The sequence below is a fragment of the Scyliorhinus torazame genome, chromosome 6 (genome assembly GCF_047496885.1).
Source record: "Scyliorhinus torazame isolate Kashiwa2021f chromosome 6, sScyTor2.1, whole genome shotgun sequence".
Taxonomy (NCBI): domain Eukaryota; kingdom Metazoa; phylum Chordata; class Chondrichthyes; order Carcharhiniformes; family Scyliorhinidae; genus Scyliorhinus; species Scyliorhinus torazame.
In genome coordinates this window covers 190,910,553-190,928,187 of record NC_092712.1, presented here as the reverse complement: position 1 = coordinate 190,928,187, position 17,635 = coordinate 190,910,553, and the positions used below count along the sequence as shown (strand labels likewise).

The window sequence follows — 17,635 nt, the reverse complement described above, 5'->3', positions numbered from 1 at the left end:
TGGGGTCATGTCGGACACCCTGCGCCAGCAGCTCCTTAAAATCAAGCAACTCACCCGAGCGACGGCCATCGAGACCTGCGTCCTGCATGAGAACGCCACCAGCCGGTATTCACACATCCAGGTGGCTGAAACGGCGCGGCAGGGGGCCCACGAGGCGGAGCGGGTCCAGACGATCGAGTACCTCCCGGCCCACGGCCCGGAGGAGGGCGGCCGTTTCGCGCGCTTTCCGAGGCCTCCCACGCTTGTACGCGCCAAAAGAGGGGACGTTGACACAGAGGAACGCGATGCACAGGCGCGCACTATGCAAGACCGCACCGCGCATGCTCGGTGGCGCAACGAACGCACTGACGTCATGACGTGCGGAAACTGTGGCTCCACCCATTTAAAGTGGCAATGTCCGGCCAAAGCGCGACAATGCCTACGGTTTGGCAGGCTTGGCCACTATGCTGCCTGCTGTCGAGCACCTCACCTGCCAACCCGCAACAGTTTAACCAGCCTCGCAGAAATGTTCGGGCAATTCTACCTACGTTCACCGAGTCCGATCCCGATATCATACAGACCAGTGACACTGAGGACAGGGAGCCTTTCCACATTGCTTTCATCAACAAGAACAAGCTGTCCCCGAGTCGAACGCACCAGCCGCTGTCGGTGCACAGCATTGATCCGGACGACAAGTGGTGTGCCACCCTGACGGTCAACCTGAATTTGTCGCCCACCCCAAACACTTGATTTATAAACCTTGCACTATTTGACTCACTGACTTGTTCTGCGTACTGTTTAAGAATTTTTCATCATTTGTCAATAGCATTTGTTTCGTTCTTGGTGTAACATAGTTTTCCTCTGCACCTGGCACCTTCCAGTGTATACAGCATAGCCACATGTACATATTGATGTAAATAATGCACACACATGATCAGACACACTTACTACACTTTATTTATTCTCATGTACGCATATATTCTTTGCGAAAAGGGGGGATGTCATGATACACATTAGCATATCATGCTGCAATCACACGCACACTGACACACTGATGCACATGCAGTAGGACCAGCCAGCATACACAACATCGCAGCCAATCACCAGTGAGAGCACACGCACTATAAAGACAGGGGACACCAGAGTTCCTGTTCATTCTAGCAGTAGCCAGCTTAGAGCACAGAGCTCACAGTCTGCCTCTCAGACATTTACCATGTGCTGAGTGCCTCACCTAGATAGTGATAGGACAGGATTCACAGATAAGCTGGTAATGCACGTACCCAAAGTTACAATATGTTATTACAGTTGAGTTGTTAATAAAATAGAGTTACACCATCTCCAGCCGTGTTGACCTGGTTTGTAAACCAGAACACCCAACACGACAGGCAAGAAAGTGGAGTTGCGGCCAAGACAACATCAGTCATGATCAAGAGGCTGAATTGCCTACTCCTTCATTCTTATGTTCTTAAGTTCTTGGCGGTGAAATCCTTCACCAGAATGCATTGCTACCCTGAGCGCTTCTTTCAAGTGATATTCAACATGGAGGAGCACTGATTCAGTAGTTGAGTGATTTTAACTCATGTCTCTAAAGTATTAGTCCAAGCCTCTGGCTTACCAGTCCTGTAATGTCACCACTATGCTATTGTTCCCTTGACTGGAAGGATGTGGTGAGTGCTGTTTCTGCTGCTTTTTACCACAAACATAAATAACTTAGAGTTACAAATTGAGGGAGCAATACTGAAATTTGCTGATGCCACCAAATTGAGGGGTATGTAACGAGGATTATAAAAAGCTGCAGCATATAAACTAATAAATGTGGTGGTAAGTGTAATCTAGGTGCGATACAATATCAGAAAATGTGAAATAATACATTTTGGAAGTACGACAAGGAAATGACCTCATATGGTATGATTTTAAATAGTGTCCAAGAGGGACTTTGGTGTTTGATCACATACTTTGATTCTCCATCCTAGATGACCCGAAAGTAAATGGAGGTAATTGAAACCTCGACAGCGTCATACAGGGTATTGGGTGTCCGTGTTCACTTTATACTGATTTGATTAGCTCCTGATCCAGTTCAGTCAAATTCCTGATGAATTAGTTCCAAAGCACTCCTGTGTTTGTACCAGCTAAAAGTCTTTGCAGGGGCTGTGGAGGGTAATGAGTCATTCTGTGATTTCTTTTCACAGAACATGCAGCTTCTTTGTTGGGATGAGCAAGTTACCACTTCATAACTTCAATCAGTTCTTTGTTTGCTTGCAGATCAGCACAATTATAATTCGAGCTGAATTTCCTTTGATAAGGAAAGCAGGTGTATAATAATGTTCAGTCATTTAGAATGTTATATGCCACATCCTGCTCCTCTATTCCCATATATGGATGCAAAACAATCAGTTGTGACCTGGTTAAAAAAACTCTGCTACCTTCCCACTGGATTCTAATCATGATGACTCATGTTGAAATACTATCATTCCTTCAAGGGTACTTCCCGTATATTAACTTCAACAATAAAGGCTTTATCATTGCTCCATTTCTTTATACAGAGCGGTGACAAATAGTATTCATTGTCCCAAGGACTCTGACAAAATCTTACTGTGCTGTAAAACCAAGCATTCTTTGTTGCCTATTCAGAATACAAGCTCTTGACTGACCTTCAGTCACTTGCCATTCCATTTTACTGAATTTAGCGTGAATCATCACTATCCCAACAGAAAAGAAATTGCTCAAGTACTTTAAAAACAAAGCTGTTAAGCACCCTTTCAATTTTATGATGCAATGATGGGGAAGGAAAATTCACCTCTGATATTTACAAACTGTGTAGGAGAAAATATCCTCTTCATTTGGCGTGGAGATTTCCCCCATCACGTTGAAGTAAATGAAAGACACCCAATAACATCATGACTCAAATTGATACAGCACCTTTAGTGTAATAAGATTCCAAGGCACTTCACCAGCGTGTTATAAAGCACAATTTGACACTGAGATAGGGGATATTGGATAGTATGTTATTGGAATAGACCTGCAGGTGGTAGGGGCACTGGTAATGACTTCAACAACAGGATCAAGAGCGAAAGCTGGGAAGGTTGTCTTCCTGTGCCCTGGACTCTTAACTGGAGGTTCTCCTCAGGATCTGAGGAACAGTATGGACAATGTTTGCCACGGACGGGGGGGAGGGGGCCAGCTCCTCCAGTCAAGTAAGTGCGGATAGAAGTAGGCGACACAGTGAACAACAGGAATGTAGACCTTTGAACCCAGAGGCCATGCCCCAAGGATCTCAGGGAGGCAAATGGTGCACTTGACAGGTACTGAGCCCCACACTGACTTTCTCAGCCTGCACAGCACATCTCTCTCTCTCTCTGCAATCACTTTACATCCCCAGCTGCTCAGGAAACACAGGCTCGCAACTTCAATTTTGTGCCATCATACACCAAAATTTGAGAATGATACAAAACTTGGAAGTATTGTGAACCTTGACATGGACAGGTTGATGGAATGGGTGGGCAAGTGGCAGATGAGTTTATTACAGAAGTGTTAACTGATTCATTTTCAAAGGCAGAACGTAGAGACAACATCAAATAAAAAGTACAATTCTCAAGGGTGTATGGGCAGAGGGACCTAAGTGCATAAATCATTGAAGGTGGCGGGACAGATTGAGAAAATGGTTAATAAAGCATACTGCTTTATTAGCACGGGCATAATGTACAAAAACAAGGAAGTTATGTCAAACCTGCATTAAACACTGGTTCAGCCTCAACTAGAGTATCATATCCTCTTCTTGTGCAGGGTGGCAATGATGGTGATGCTTCAGTGCGAGACACCTGGTCATTCATTGGCAATATGTGCCCATCTGATTGATTGGGAAAGAGGTCTTGTTCCAGGATGCTGCAGGTGGCAGCAGTGATCTTTTGCATTAGACTGGCTCCTGAGGCACCGATGCTCAGATATGTCAAGAAAACTGATCCTCTGGCTTTAGTCCCTGTGTTGGGATCTTACCTCCTTTGAACCAAGGTGCCTTGCCCATCCACTCTGCTGAGGAGAAGGCAGCTTGTGCTGCTGCTGGCATTGCTCCTGTTGTTCTTAACGCTGTAGCTCTCATCAGCTTAGGGCCTTGGCAGCTAAAGGCACGGCAATTACAGGAGCAATTAAAATTGGCATACTCATGAGGTCAGAATGAGAGGAGTGCAGGTATCTCAGATAGTTGGAGAGCTGGGGGAGATTCCAGAGTTTCATCAAGGTGAGGGATTTGAAAACAAGGCTGAGGATTTTTAAAATCGAGATGTTGCTTAATCGAGAGTCAGTGGGAGTACAGGGATGATGAGTGAAAAGGACTTGGTATTAGTTAGGATGCTAGGAGCAGAGTTTTGGATGACATCAAATTAATAGAGGGCAAAATGTGGCAGGCTAGCCAGAAGTGTATTGGAATAGTTATGTTGAGAGGTAAAAAAAAAAGCACAAATCAGGGTTTCAGCACCATGGTGATCTGAGGCAGGGATGGAATCAGGTGATGTTGTAAGGAGATAGTCTCAGTGATGACCTGGATCGTGTGGTCAAACTTCACACCAAGGCTGCAAAAAAATCTGATTCAGTTACAGACTGTTGCCAGGGAGTGTGATGGAGTCAATGCATAGTTGGCAAAAATAAATCTGTAGCATTATTTCCATAACCATATAATAATGCAGATTACTTGTAGGATAGATTGTAAATGTTTAAAACACCAGGAATTCTTTGTTCTCCTCCACATACCATAAGCAATGAGCTAAAGCCAGTGCAGCCCTCAAGGGAGGTATTCAGGATGTTAGCTGTTTTAACAACACATTGCATCATTCCTTCTCATAAGCATCCCCTTTCCCACAGCCTGTAGTGCGCCCCCATACAATCACTGTTCATTTCTTTTTCTCACATTCTGTACATCACTCACATTCATGTTATTCTCATAAGCATTAGAGAGAACACTTCACAAATTTGACTGTCATTCTTGCACAAGGGCCATGCTACGTTTCTCTGTCGTGTTGCACTTTTAGCAAATGTGCTGAAGAAATGCAAGAAGAGGAAGTCTTGATCCAATAACTCGGCCTAAACTCAATCTCACATGCAGTATCATGTCCTAGTTGCAGGAAAACCTACCAGTCGCAGTTCGGCCTTTGCCGGCACCTATGTACCCACCTGAACCCTATAAAACAGCCCAGATGAACAACATGGTCATCTTCATCTTGAAGCACAAACAAGAAGATACAAGTGAGAGATACTCTACAATATCACTATTGGCACAAAATTTAATTTGAGTATTAATTACATTAAATCAAAGAACATTGGGAGGAGAAGGGGATTAAGACACTAAAAGATTTGTTTCTTGGGGGTTGCTTTGCAGGATTGAAGGAGTTGGGTGTGAAGTGTGGGCTGGAGCAGGGGTAAATATTTAGATACATGCAGGTTCGAGATTTTGCCAGGAAGGAGATACTGAACCTCCTGGTGGAGCCGGCCTCCACATTGCTGGAGAAGATGCTGACGACAGGGGGACTGGAGAAGGGGGTAAAATCGGCGGTTTAAGAGGCTATTTTGGAAGAGAAGAAGGCACCACTGGAAGGGATCAAAGCAAAGTGGGAGGAAGAGTTGGGAGAGGGTATGGAGGAAGGGTTCTGGTGTGAGGTGCTCCGGAGAGTGAACACCTCCACGTTGTGCGCGAGGTTGGGGCTGATACAGCTGAAGGTGGTATACAGAGCACACCTCACAAGGGCGAGGATGAGCCGGCTCTTTAGGGGGCAGAAGATGTGTGTGAACGTTGTGGGGGCAGCTCCGTGAATCACGTTCATATGTTTTGGTCCTATCCAAAGTTGGAGGATTACTTGAAGGAGGTTTTTAGGGGAATCTCTAAAGTGGTGCACGTGAAACTGGACCCGAGCCCTCGGGAGGCCATATTTGGGGTGTCGGACCAGCTGGGGTTGGAAACGGGCGCGGAGGCAGATGTTGTAGCCTTCACATCATTGATCGCCTGAAGGCGGATCCTGTTGGGATGGAGAGCAACCTCTGCACCCTGTGCCCTGGCGTGGCGGGGGGACCTGTTGGAATTCTTGACTCTTGAGAAGGTTAAATTTGAACTTAGGGGAAGGATGGAGGGGTTCTACAATTCATGGGCGTTATTCATTATGCACTTTCAAGAATTGGATAACATCGAACATTGGGGGGGGTTGTTGGGAGGGTTGCGGGGAGGGGGATTGTATGTCTTAATGGTGACTATGGATGATTCCTAATTCCTTTTAGTTATTTGTTTATGTTAACATGCGGGCTCATGCTTGGGTGTTTGGTGGGAGGATGGGATTGTTGTTGTTGATATGGGGATTGACATTGTATACGTTACTGCTTATTATTATTTTTTTAAATATTTTTTATTCTCCTTCTTTTTCACATTTCTCCCAAATTTACACCAACAATAAACAATAATCAGTAACAAATCAGTAAGTGCTTCCCAACGCTTCAATTTTGACGTGATCCAATTTTGCTTAGACTAGTAGACTCGTAGACATTGGTGGCCGGTCATGGCTTATGAAATGAAGCTAACCTTTGGATAATCTCCTTTCAGTTTGATCTCTGCAACTCAAAAGGGTTGCTAGAGTATTTTCAGAGATAACAGGTGCAAGATTCTGCGATACTGCCAAATATTTCTTATTGATCGAGGGTCACAGTCAGACATAACTTGAGTCATTGTCCACTTTTAAAATTTTAAGAAGTAGCTGCTGGAATGTGCCGACTAGGGGCTTTTCACAGTAACTTCATTTGAAGCTGACTTGTGACAATAATCGATTTTCATTTCATTTCATGTATATATTTTATACAAATATAATGGGCCGGATTTTCCACAAATGGGGCAATGTCCCCACTCTGGCGTTTCACTCCCCAGTTTCCTGCGAAAAATAAAGGTCGATTCACTTACCTTCGAGGGGCTGGCAGGGACCCGGGGAGCTCCACGCAGCTTTGGTTGCGGATACGGGCTCCCGCACTTCCGGTTCCGAGTCCGTGCATGCGCACGGCACGATGGCGGACTCGGACCGCGGGCCAAGACCAACGAACAAGGCCTCCCCAATCGGCCGCGCACCGCTGCATCGGACTGGCCCGATCGCTGCCCCGGCCGCCCATAAGGCCCCCCCCCAGTGCTTGACCCCCCCCCGCCCCCCACCAGGGCAGCCGTGGACTGAGTCCGCAGCCGTCGCACGAGAGTCCCGACCTGCCATACCATATTAGTTCCATGCCATCGGAAACTCGGCCGGTCGGGATCGGATTATCGCTGGGAGGGCCTCTGGCAATGGCCCCCCAGCCACACGGCATATTTCGCGGACAAGCGATTCTCTGGCCGGAGCGGCGCCGGGCCCCATTCGGTCGGGAACATCGATTCTCCGCCCCTGCGCCGAACGCAATTACGGCGCGGGGCTGCGGAGAATCCAGCCCAGTGTGTGAGGCCTGAGACACATTATAGATGAATGAACCTCAATTCAAGGTTCCAGGGAATTAGATAAATGCAAATCTAACAGCCTTATTCAAAAAGGGAGGGAGGCAGAAAGTAGAAAACTATAGACGATTTAGTTTAACATCTGTTATTGGAAATTGTTAGACTCCATTATGAAGGAAGTAATAACGGGACATTTAGAAAGTCAAAACACAATCCATCAGAGTCAACATGGTTTTATGAAGGGTTTGAATAATTTGCTAGAGTTTTCGAAGATGCAACAAGCCAAGTGGATAATGGACATCCGGTACATGTAGTATAACTGGACTTCCATAATGCATTTGATAAGGTGCTGCACAAAAGGTTAATACACAAGGTAAGATCACATGGGATTAGGGATAATTTATTAGCTTGGATAGAAGACTGGCTAACCAACAAAAGGCAGAGAGTTGTGATAAATGGGTGTTTTTCCCGTTGGCAAGATGTAACTAGTGGGGTGGCACAGGGTTCGGTCCTCGGGCCCCAACTATTTACAATATATATTAATGACTTGGATGTAGGGATAGAAGATACTATAACCAGATTTGTAGATGGCATTAAAATATGTGGGATAGTAAGTTGCAATGAGGAAACAAGAAATTTACAAATGGATGTGGATAGATTAGGTGAGTGGTCCAAAATTTGGCAGGTGGAGTTTAACGTGGGTAAGTGTGAGGTTACCCATTTTGGTCGCAAAAAGTGAAAGGCAACTTATTATCTGAATGGAGAGAAATTCAGAGTGCTTTGGTGCAGAGGGATCTGGGTGTCATTGTGCATGAATCACTGAAAACTTGCATGAAGGTCCAGGAGGTAATAATGAAGGCAAATGGAATTTTGGCCTTTATAGTTAAAGAGGTAAGAGTATAAAAGTAGGGAAGTGTTGCTGCAACTGCATAAAGCATTGGTGAGGCTGCATCTGGATTACTGTGTACAGTTTTGCTCTCATAAATTATTCATACTTGAGCCACCTTACATGGCAAATAACATATCTATTATATATAAAAATCACTGAGCTAGTCAAAACATTTCATTCTAAATATATCCTAGCCTGGAGACTCCACGAGGTTGTGCTTGAAATTGGGAAAGAAATTGTCCAGACTCAAAGGATCATAGATGATAACATTTACAATGCAGAAGGAGGCCATTTGGCCCATCGAGTCCACACCGGCCCCTTAACCCTACCTAACCTCGCACCTTCATCCCAGCAACCCCACCTAACATTTGGACACTACGTGACAATTTAGCGTTATCCAATCCACCTAACCCACACATCTTTGGACTGTAGGTGGAAACCGTTGCACCCGGAGGAAACCCACACAGACACAGGGAGAACGTGCAAACTCCGCACAGACAGTGACCTAAGTCGGGAATCGAATCCGGGTCCCTGGTGCTGTGAAGCAACAGTGCTAACCACTGTACTGCCATGCTGCCCAAATGTTCCTGCTGATCATGCTCTTTTATGTGCCTTTGAAGAGTCTCTTAAAGTTAATGTATTTTTTTTGGCCACATGAACACTAACAGATACCTTTTAAAGGCCTCTGATTTTCTTTGTAATTTGCTGAGATACTGACACCGATATAACTAGTAAATGGTGTTATGTGTTTTTTAAAGTCCGTTTCAGTTATTTAAAATCAGGTTTCACATGGATGGTGGATGAGACTCTTATGTAAAATACTTATATCTAGTTGGTTTCTGAGGCTAGCCTCTCCCTTCCACCCACATGGAACAGTACTTCTCTGCAGGTCCTCATAGTCCGCAGCATGACGTCCAGGATAGGGTCAGGTAACTGTGGAGCAGAAATGGAGGAGCCTTCCCACATTACGTAATCATTCTTCTAGTTGCTACATTCACTGATAGATCGGTTTTGGAGCTATTAGGGCCTCTACTGGAATCCTTCCAAAAAGGAATCTTTCCATTGACAGATGTGGGTCATCATCACACCCCCACCCTTTAATCAGGTAGGTTGCTACAACTGGCAGAGTTAAAAGGTCATAGCAAATCGTGCCCAAGCAACAGTCGGGCTTCCTACCCAATGCAAACAGATAGGTTTCACTAAATTTCTGTCCATTTGGTGGAAATATGAGATCTCATATTAATAACAATTTCTTGTTAATCACCCTGTACTGCCACATACCTGACACCTGGTGGCTCTGCAATTAACTGTTGATTCTACCAGATTGTATCTGCAAGTTTAATACATTTAACAAACCCTGTTGACCATGTCAGAAAACATAGGTGATAATTCGAGATAAAGCGATGTGATGCACAATCAAAAAGCAAGTTTCTCCCTTCCTCTTCTGCCCTCCATTTCAAACAGACAAACTTGTTATGAGGCCTGAAATATATCTTGTTAAATCTTTCTACCCCCTCAGGACACTGCCAGTGCTTAAATTTAAAAGCTAACATTGGTTGATTGTTCTTAGTGGAAAATTAAGTAAGAAGTCTTCCAACACCAGGTTATAGTCCAACAGGTTTGTTTCGAATCACTAGCTTTCGGAGTGCAGCTGCTTCCTCAGGTGAATCTCCGAAAGCTAGTGATTTTAAACAAACCTGTTGGACTTTAACCTGGTGTTGTAAGACTTCTTACTGTGCCTATCCCAGTCCAACGCCGGCATCTCCACACCATGAAAAATTAAGGTGATGGAAGGTTCCCAAATGTTTCAATAACTGAGAAAAAATTTGAGGCGGAGAAAAGGAAGGACAGCTTTCCATGCACTGAGGTGAAATAGGGAGACAAATACTGGACCCTCACAATCAAAACTGGAATCCTCTGTAAGATCCTGACATCACCTCCCATATAAAGTAGACTGCCTCCCACACTACGGACTGCCTCCTACACTACTTCAGCATCAATCATTTCAATACTGAATAAATGCAGCTGGAGATATTTCCTACACATGTTTTTGCCTCAGATACGGAAACTTTCCAGGAACTCCCACATGCTACAAGATTCCCACAACACAGGTTGCAACTATCTTGCCATTGTAACCCCATTAAATATTATCTCACTTATGTTCTGGAAAATATGTGAAAGAACCATGTTATAGTGTTATGAAATTCCAGACTCTAATTACAGGCAATCCTATGTTTTACCCAGAATAAAGTAAACTTACTCCACAATCTTTCCTTCTTCTCCACTCTTCTGTAGCTGCTTTACTAGAATCTTAAACACGTTCACCAATGATGATGTAAATGAGGCCTAATATAAGGTGTCAGATTGTTCTCTCGGGTCTGGACTCAATTCACTCTAGCAGATCAACACAAACTGATCAGGAGAGCAATGTCTAATGGTCTGTTGACATTTATGGAACATTCCATTTGTCAAAAACTATGTCGGTGAGGAAGATTGCTCATGTAAAAGCACAACAGTAGCCAGTACCTTTAAGCCATGACAAGAGAAAAACAAAAAAAAACAAAAATGAAATCTTGACTTGTTACTTCACCAGGGTTGATATGTTGGTCCACGAGCAATTCAGACTGCAAAAGAACACCGATGACTGAGTGCTGATTTAAGTCAACCTATAGCTCACTGACTAGCACCATCACCAACTTTTGTATTTCATGTCTTTCAAGAAAATGATTAGATCATTTTTAGCTGTGTTTTCATTCTGACTCATGCATTGTTCCTGCATCACAAAAATCGAGAGCTGATCAGCATTGCCATCGGAATCAATGTCCAACTCCAGCTACCACCAGTACACCGCGGCTTTAGAATTGTTCTGATGAAATGCCATTGTCTTGAAACATAGTTGCTAGCTGACCTGCTGAGTACTTTGAGCATTTTCTGTTTTTATTTTAGATTTCCAGCATCTGTAGAATTTTCCTTTTGGATGAACCCAGAAATCTAGGATAATGTGCCAGTGAGTGCTACACTGCTAGAGGTGCTGTCTTTTGGATGCAATGTTAATCTGAGGGCCCACCTTCTTGGGTGGATGTAAAAGGTCCTATGGCAGTGTTTTAAAGAGGAGCAGAGATGACCTGGCAGAGAATATCTGGTCATTATCACATTTTCGTCTGTGGGATCTTACTGCGTGCAAATTGATGACCATGTTTTCTACCTTACAACCATGACAATACTTAAAAGCACTTAATTGGCTTCAAAGCTCTTGGAGGTGGCAGTGGTCATGAACAGTAGTTAATAAATGGAAGTCCTTTTTTTCAATGTTCTTCACCACAACTTTTCGTGTTAAGTTCCATGTTCTAACCATGCTTTGACCACTATTTATTTCTTCCAGATTTGGACTCACTTGACATTATCTCCATGTTTAAATCATTTCACAATCTAAATCAATGTCTAAAAGGTCATCTCAAAGTTTTCCCTTTGCTGGAAAAAGACCTTTCCTTGAAATGCCTTTTCCAATTGTTTCATCATATGCTTGAGATCAAAGGAACGTGGATTAAAGAAAATCAATTTCCTTCTTATCTGCTACGGATGCTGAAGCAAACAAACATCTGACAACAACTTAACACCTTCAGATGGATCCTTCCTTCGAGTTGAGCTGCGTTGACACAGATTCACAAACACAATCGAGCCTGTGCCCAATGCTAGTTGAAAGAAGCAGGTACAAATATCACTGCTGCTCAGGGTAGTGACAGTGTGGCAGCATTAATGCTGTAGAAGGGAACTTCTGGTCTGCGTGTGGTAAACATTGGATAGCCGGGCAGTGGGGGTTAAAACTAGAGCCTAGTTTTAAAACACTTGGAAAGTTTTTAGTTACAGAGCCACATTTTACAAACATACACCTCAAAACCCCACATACACACACACTCTTGTTGAACCCATAAACAAAATAACTCAATCAAGAGCCCCTTTGAAAGGGGCATTAGTGCCCAAGCATTGAAAAAACAAAAGCTTTAAAGGAAACGTATCAACCTAAATTAAAACATAGTGACATTCTTGGGGGGTTCTGAGATATATAGGTCCACAAGTGAACCCCCAATTAATGCCTACCCCGAATATAAATAAGCATCAAATTAATATACAATTAACACTGGATATATAAGCAATTTTAGAGGAAAATGCAGGCTTTTTTGACATCCTTACATCAATCTGAGTCTGCATCTGATCATAGGATCATAGAATCTGTAGTTCGGAAGGAGGCTATTCGGTCCATCAAGTCTGCACCGGCCCTTGGAAAGAGCACCCTACTTAAGCCCACACCTCCACTTTATCCCCGTAACTCGACCTAACCTTTTGGACACTAAGGGGCAATTTAGCATGTCTAATCCACCTAACATGCACATCTTTGGACTGTGGGAGGAAACCGGAGCACCCGGAGAAACACACGCAGACACGTGGAGAAAGTGCAAACTCCACACAGACAGTCACCCGAGGCCGGAGTTGAACCCGGGAGCTGTGAGGCAGCAGTGCTAACCACTATGCCACCGTGCCGCCCATGCTGAGGATAATTATGCAAATGAGTGGGCATCAGAGAATTTAGTGCAGCTTAGATTGGACCTATGAGAGAGAAATTGGGAAGAAGGGCAGGATATATGTAGCACAGACAGATACAAAGTGTTCCCTTTATATTTAATTTTTTGCTGTGTTTATTTTAATTGTATAGCGTTAACATTACAAGAATAATAAAGCTGGTTCAGCAACAGATTGATTCTTTCGGTGTCATTTTGTGATCTAAAAACTAAAGAGAAAAAAGAACAAATGGGTTAACTTTGGTCAGAAATCAGATTCTTTGACCTGTCTTTGTAAAGCTAGGTAGGACTGTTGTTCCTTTCACAGCCTATCTTTAAGAATGAGGTGACAAAATTATGCTTTCAACTTTGCATGAATCCTAGTTCTTTAGTTTGCATTCTGTCATCAGTTGAACATTATCTCTTCTATAGTGCTACGAGACATTGATTGCCAAGAGTTTCATGTTACACTATGGAGGGGGACTTTCTCCCAATCATGCACCTTTTTATAGCATGTGAATTGCTTTGCTCCCATGGATAGCATTACAATAAGGGTAAAGGTTAACTTCTACACATCACTCTGTCAAACTGGAAGAATCTTGTTTAAAATACCATGGTATTACTATTATTTTTATATAGTAATCCCCTTATTAAGTCTGGTAAGGATAGAAATGCCATTCATCCCTGGAGCACAAAAACATTTAGTGCTGATATAACAACTTGCATTTGGTCCAGAGAATTCAGTGACATGGAGGAGTGACAGCAATAGAAGTTCATTACCTATATTTTTAGCTGTGTAAAAATAGCTCTTTCCAGTGATCAAAACAGCAGTAATGTAATTAGTGCAACTCATGGCCTTACACCAAAAAATTGTATGTTAAAAAAACAGGAAGGTTGATGATAGAATTTTTTAATCCCCCTGCCACCCACAAAAAAATTATTTCACTTCCTTTTCTGGGGATACTGAGATTTCGGGAACAGGTTATGATTTCAAGGTAGAGATTATGGTTTCAGGATAACAGTAACCTATTGGAACCTCACTCAAGAACCAGACTTCCTATTTCAACTTCAGGAAGCTATTTGTCCTTAAAAGACAATCAAGCCAAACGTTTTTAAAATAAATTTTGAGTACCCAATTCTTTTTTTTCTCCAATTAATAGGAAATTTAGCGTTGCCACCTACCCTGCACATCTTTGGGTTGTGGGAGTGAGACCCATGCAAACACGGGGAGAATGTGCAAACTCCACATGGACAGTGACCCGGGGCCAGGAGCGAACCCGGGTCCTCAGCGCCGTGAGACAGTAGTGCTAACCACTGTGCCACCATGCTGCCCATACTCAAACCAAACATAACATCCTTTAAATAGAACACAGACACAAAAACAGAGACAAAGGGCTGAATTTTAAATGAAAGAAACATGCAGGTTAGTGGTGGAAGGTTAAACTTTCAAATTTGTTTTCCTGCCCAAACCTGCCTCCAACCTGTCCATTTCTTGCCTTAATCAAAACATGAATATCGGCCGGGAGCCAACCTGATCGAGGGCGGCAACTTCAAGTATAATAAGAGGCTGCTAATCTCATTCTACTTCTGAGCTTTTCCTGCTGTCGGCCGGATCATCAGGAACTCTGGCAGCATCCTCGAGGCAAAGACTTGGTGGATCGAGAAGATACATTCTTTTTCACTGAGACCTGAGCTCCAGGTTCCTACTTGAGGAGCCTCCGTGATCGGGAACCTCCTGAAGAACCTTACACCCAAACTGCCCGCATGCGAACAAGGTGCTGATTCCTCAGCTCAACCTTCAGGGCCCATCAGGCCCCTATCTTCCCCTGAAGCCCACATTGCGAAAGAGTTGCCAGTTGCCAAGATCTTCTGACTGACCAAATCCATGCCGATGAGGTGAATAAAAATTGTGCAGACACAGAAAAACAGATACATACGTAACCACATGGAGACACAGTCATTGAAACATAGACACACAGTCATTTAAAAAGGACACATATACCGACATGCCCAGTGACACACACAACCATAGATATAGAGACGCACCAGAGACATGTACAGTTGTACTACACAGAGACCAACACAAAGACACACCCAGTCTTGGACACAGAGATACACCAATGGGGACATGTATAGTCATGCATATGGAGACACACACACCCACATTCTGAAACGGCATGCTAAATATTAATTTAAACTGGAGTCCCGCTTAACACAGGATTGCTAGAAGTGGGATCAACATCAATTATTTTATCGTTCTTAATTTGAAACACTAAGCAGTATCACTCTGACTGGAAACTGAAACATTTCCTGTAAGTGGGAGTAAGAATTAGTATGTAATGCAATACCAAAAGCCTTGTAGCAGGTGCATGTAGGCTGCTGGTTCTTTGAGAGCAGACTTAGTAGAAAGTCTTATGACAGAAGAACAAAGTTCAGCTTTAAGAGAAATCGAGATCGTAAGTCATGAAAAATCAGAGAAAGTAAAAAATAAGACAATGTAAAGTTTTAGCGGCAAATCAGTCACAATTCAAAAAGTATCATCGAGCTTTCTTTATTTCTATGTTTAGATAAAAGTGAGATGATAACTGTTACTAACTGCAGCCGAATGAAGCCTGACCCCAAGGCTGGTTGATTTCATCGAACCAAGGTTTGGATCTTCAAAAACATTTTGTCCAGCTCCGAAATACACACTTAACAAATTGTGCCAAATGTTGACTTACTCATGAAACTGGAGGAGGAAAATATCTTCATGGTTCAAAACAGGTTCAAATTTCAGTACTTTGGCCAAATGAAGCAATGAATGTGCTTTTGTTCACTCATCGGAATTCATACTTTTTTGTAGTAACAGTTTTTTATTTGTCAAATAAAGCAGCTGGCTGAAGCAGAGATTCATTATTTAATTACGTTGCAGGATTAGAAAATGCAGTATTTGGGGCATATTTTAACTTTTTGATATTGGCAAATAGATTATAACTGATTCTATTTTGGAAATTGTAAAGATGCACTTTCAGAGACTCAATTAATGAATACAAAATGGATTTATTAATAAGAACTTGGGGCGGAATTCTCTCAACCCAGGCCGGGCCGGAGAATCGCCGGGCCAGGCACGAATCGCGCGCCGACGCCCCGACAGCGGTCCACCGATTCTCCGGAGAGCGGAGAATCGGCACTATCGGCGCCGGTGCGGTCGGCGCAGCTGGTCGGGGACCGCTCTACGCGGCCCCCCTGGCGATTCTCCGCTCGGGATGGGCCAAGTGGCTGCACAAAAAATCCAAGTCCTGCCGGCGCCGTCCACGTGTGGTCTTACCTGCCGGGGACTTGGCGTGCATGCATCTGGGGGCAGCCTGGCTGGGGAGGGGGGGCGGGGGCGGGGAGGAGGTCCGACCCCCAGGGGGGGGGCGCCACTGTGGCCTGGCCCATAATGGGGGCCCACGAATCGGCGGGGGCTGGGGGCCTCTTTTGCTTCGCGCCAGCCCCTGTAGCCCTACGCCATTTTGTGTCGGGGCCGGCGCGGAGAAGGGAGCCACTGCGCATGCGGCCATTGGCGCCGGTCGCAGTGCACATGCGCAGACCTGCGGCGCCCAGTTGACACTGGCATCGGCAGATGGCGACGCCGTTTACTTAGCCTCAGGATCAGAGAATCCCGCCCTTGGTTTCCTCCCACAATTCCCGAAAGATGTGCTGTTAGGTCATTTGGACATTCTGATTTCTCCCTCTGTGTGCCCAACAAGCGCCGTAGTGTGGCAACTAGGGGATTGTGACAGTAACTTCATTGCAGTATTGATGTATTGCCACTTGTGACAATAATAAAGATTATATTCTTATTATTATAGAATTGTTCAGCAGCTTCATGGCTGCAGCTAGCTCTCTGCAAGTACCCTGCCTAACAGGGTTCTACCTCTAGTGTGATTTCCTACTCTATTGATCTCCCAGGCCCGGTGACCCTTAATCTGCTGTCACAGAATCATAGAATTTACAGTGCAGAAGGAGGCCATTCGGCCCATCGAGTCTGCACCGGGCCTTGGAAAGAGCACCCTATTTAACCCCACGCCTACACCCTATACCCATAACCCAGCAACACCACCGAATCTTTTGGACACTAAGGGGCAATTTAGCATGGCCAAGCCACCTAACCTGCTCATATTTGGACTGTGGGATGAAACCGGAGCACCCGGAGGAAACCCACACAGACAGAGAGAAAAAGTGCAAACTCGACACAGACAGTTACCCGAGGTGGGAATTGAACCTGGGACCCTGGAGCTGTGAGGTAGTAGTGCTAACCACTGCACCACCGTGCCGGCTGTGTTGCCTTAAAGGGACAATCCCCACATCCCTCCCCCTTTAATTCCTTTGTACAATCTTCAAGAACTAAGTTACTCACTCTTAAATTCTAACTAAGCATTATACACATGAGTTGGACAATTATAAGATTTGAGAGTTTTTTCCATTTCTTGTAGAGCAGCGTAATTCTGTAATCTGAGGTGTTTCTACAGTATCGGCATTAACAGAACCTGTAATAATGGGTTCTGGCACAGGCGATTCATCACCACTTGCTTCCACAGAGACATCAGTTATAGCTACAACAGTTTGATCAGGTACTTTAGTTCTTACGAGTTCGAAAACATTTATTGATGGCGACACTGACTGCTGGAGTGTCTCTCTAATACTCAAGTAATCCACATGTTTTTAGAAAATATATTTTTTTAAAATTAAAGTGGCCAAATCGTTTTGTTCCAATTAGGGGCAATTTAGCGTGGCCAATCCACCTAC

The 17,635-nt window shown here is 44.1% G+C and overlaps 1 long non-coding RNA gene and 1 other non-coding gene across 3 annotated transcripts in view; one reads left to right on the top strand and one right to left on the bottom strand.

Annotated features, from left to right (window-relative positions):
• LOC140425192 (uncharacterized) overlaps positions 1-13,049 on the top strand; it is a 97,926-nt gene extending 84,877 nt beyond the window's left edge. Inside the window, exons 3-4 of one of the 2 annotated variants that reach the window (XR_011947784.1) lie at positions 5,094-5,214; positions 11,692-13,049. This is a non-coding gene — a long non-coding RNA (uncharacterized lncRNA). Of the gene's footprint in view, positions 1-5,093; positions 5,215-11,255 lie in introns of both variants that reach the window. The other variant, XR_011947785.1, reaches the window with a different exon arrangement.
• On the bottom strand, positions 4,918-5,022 carry LOC140425917 (U6 spliceosomal RNA). The gene has a single exon (XR_011948070.1). It is a non-coding gene; the product is annotated as a U6 spliceosomal RNA (small nuclear RNA).
• Positions 13,050-17,635: the final 4,586 nt, after the last annotated feature.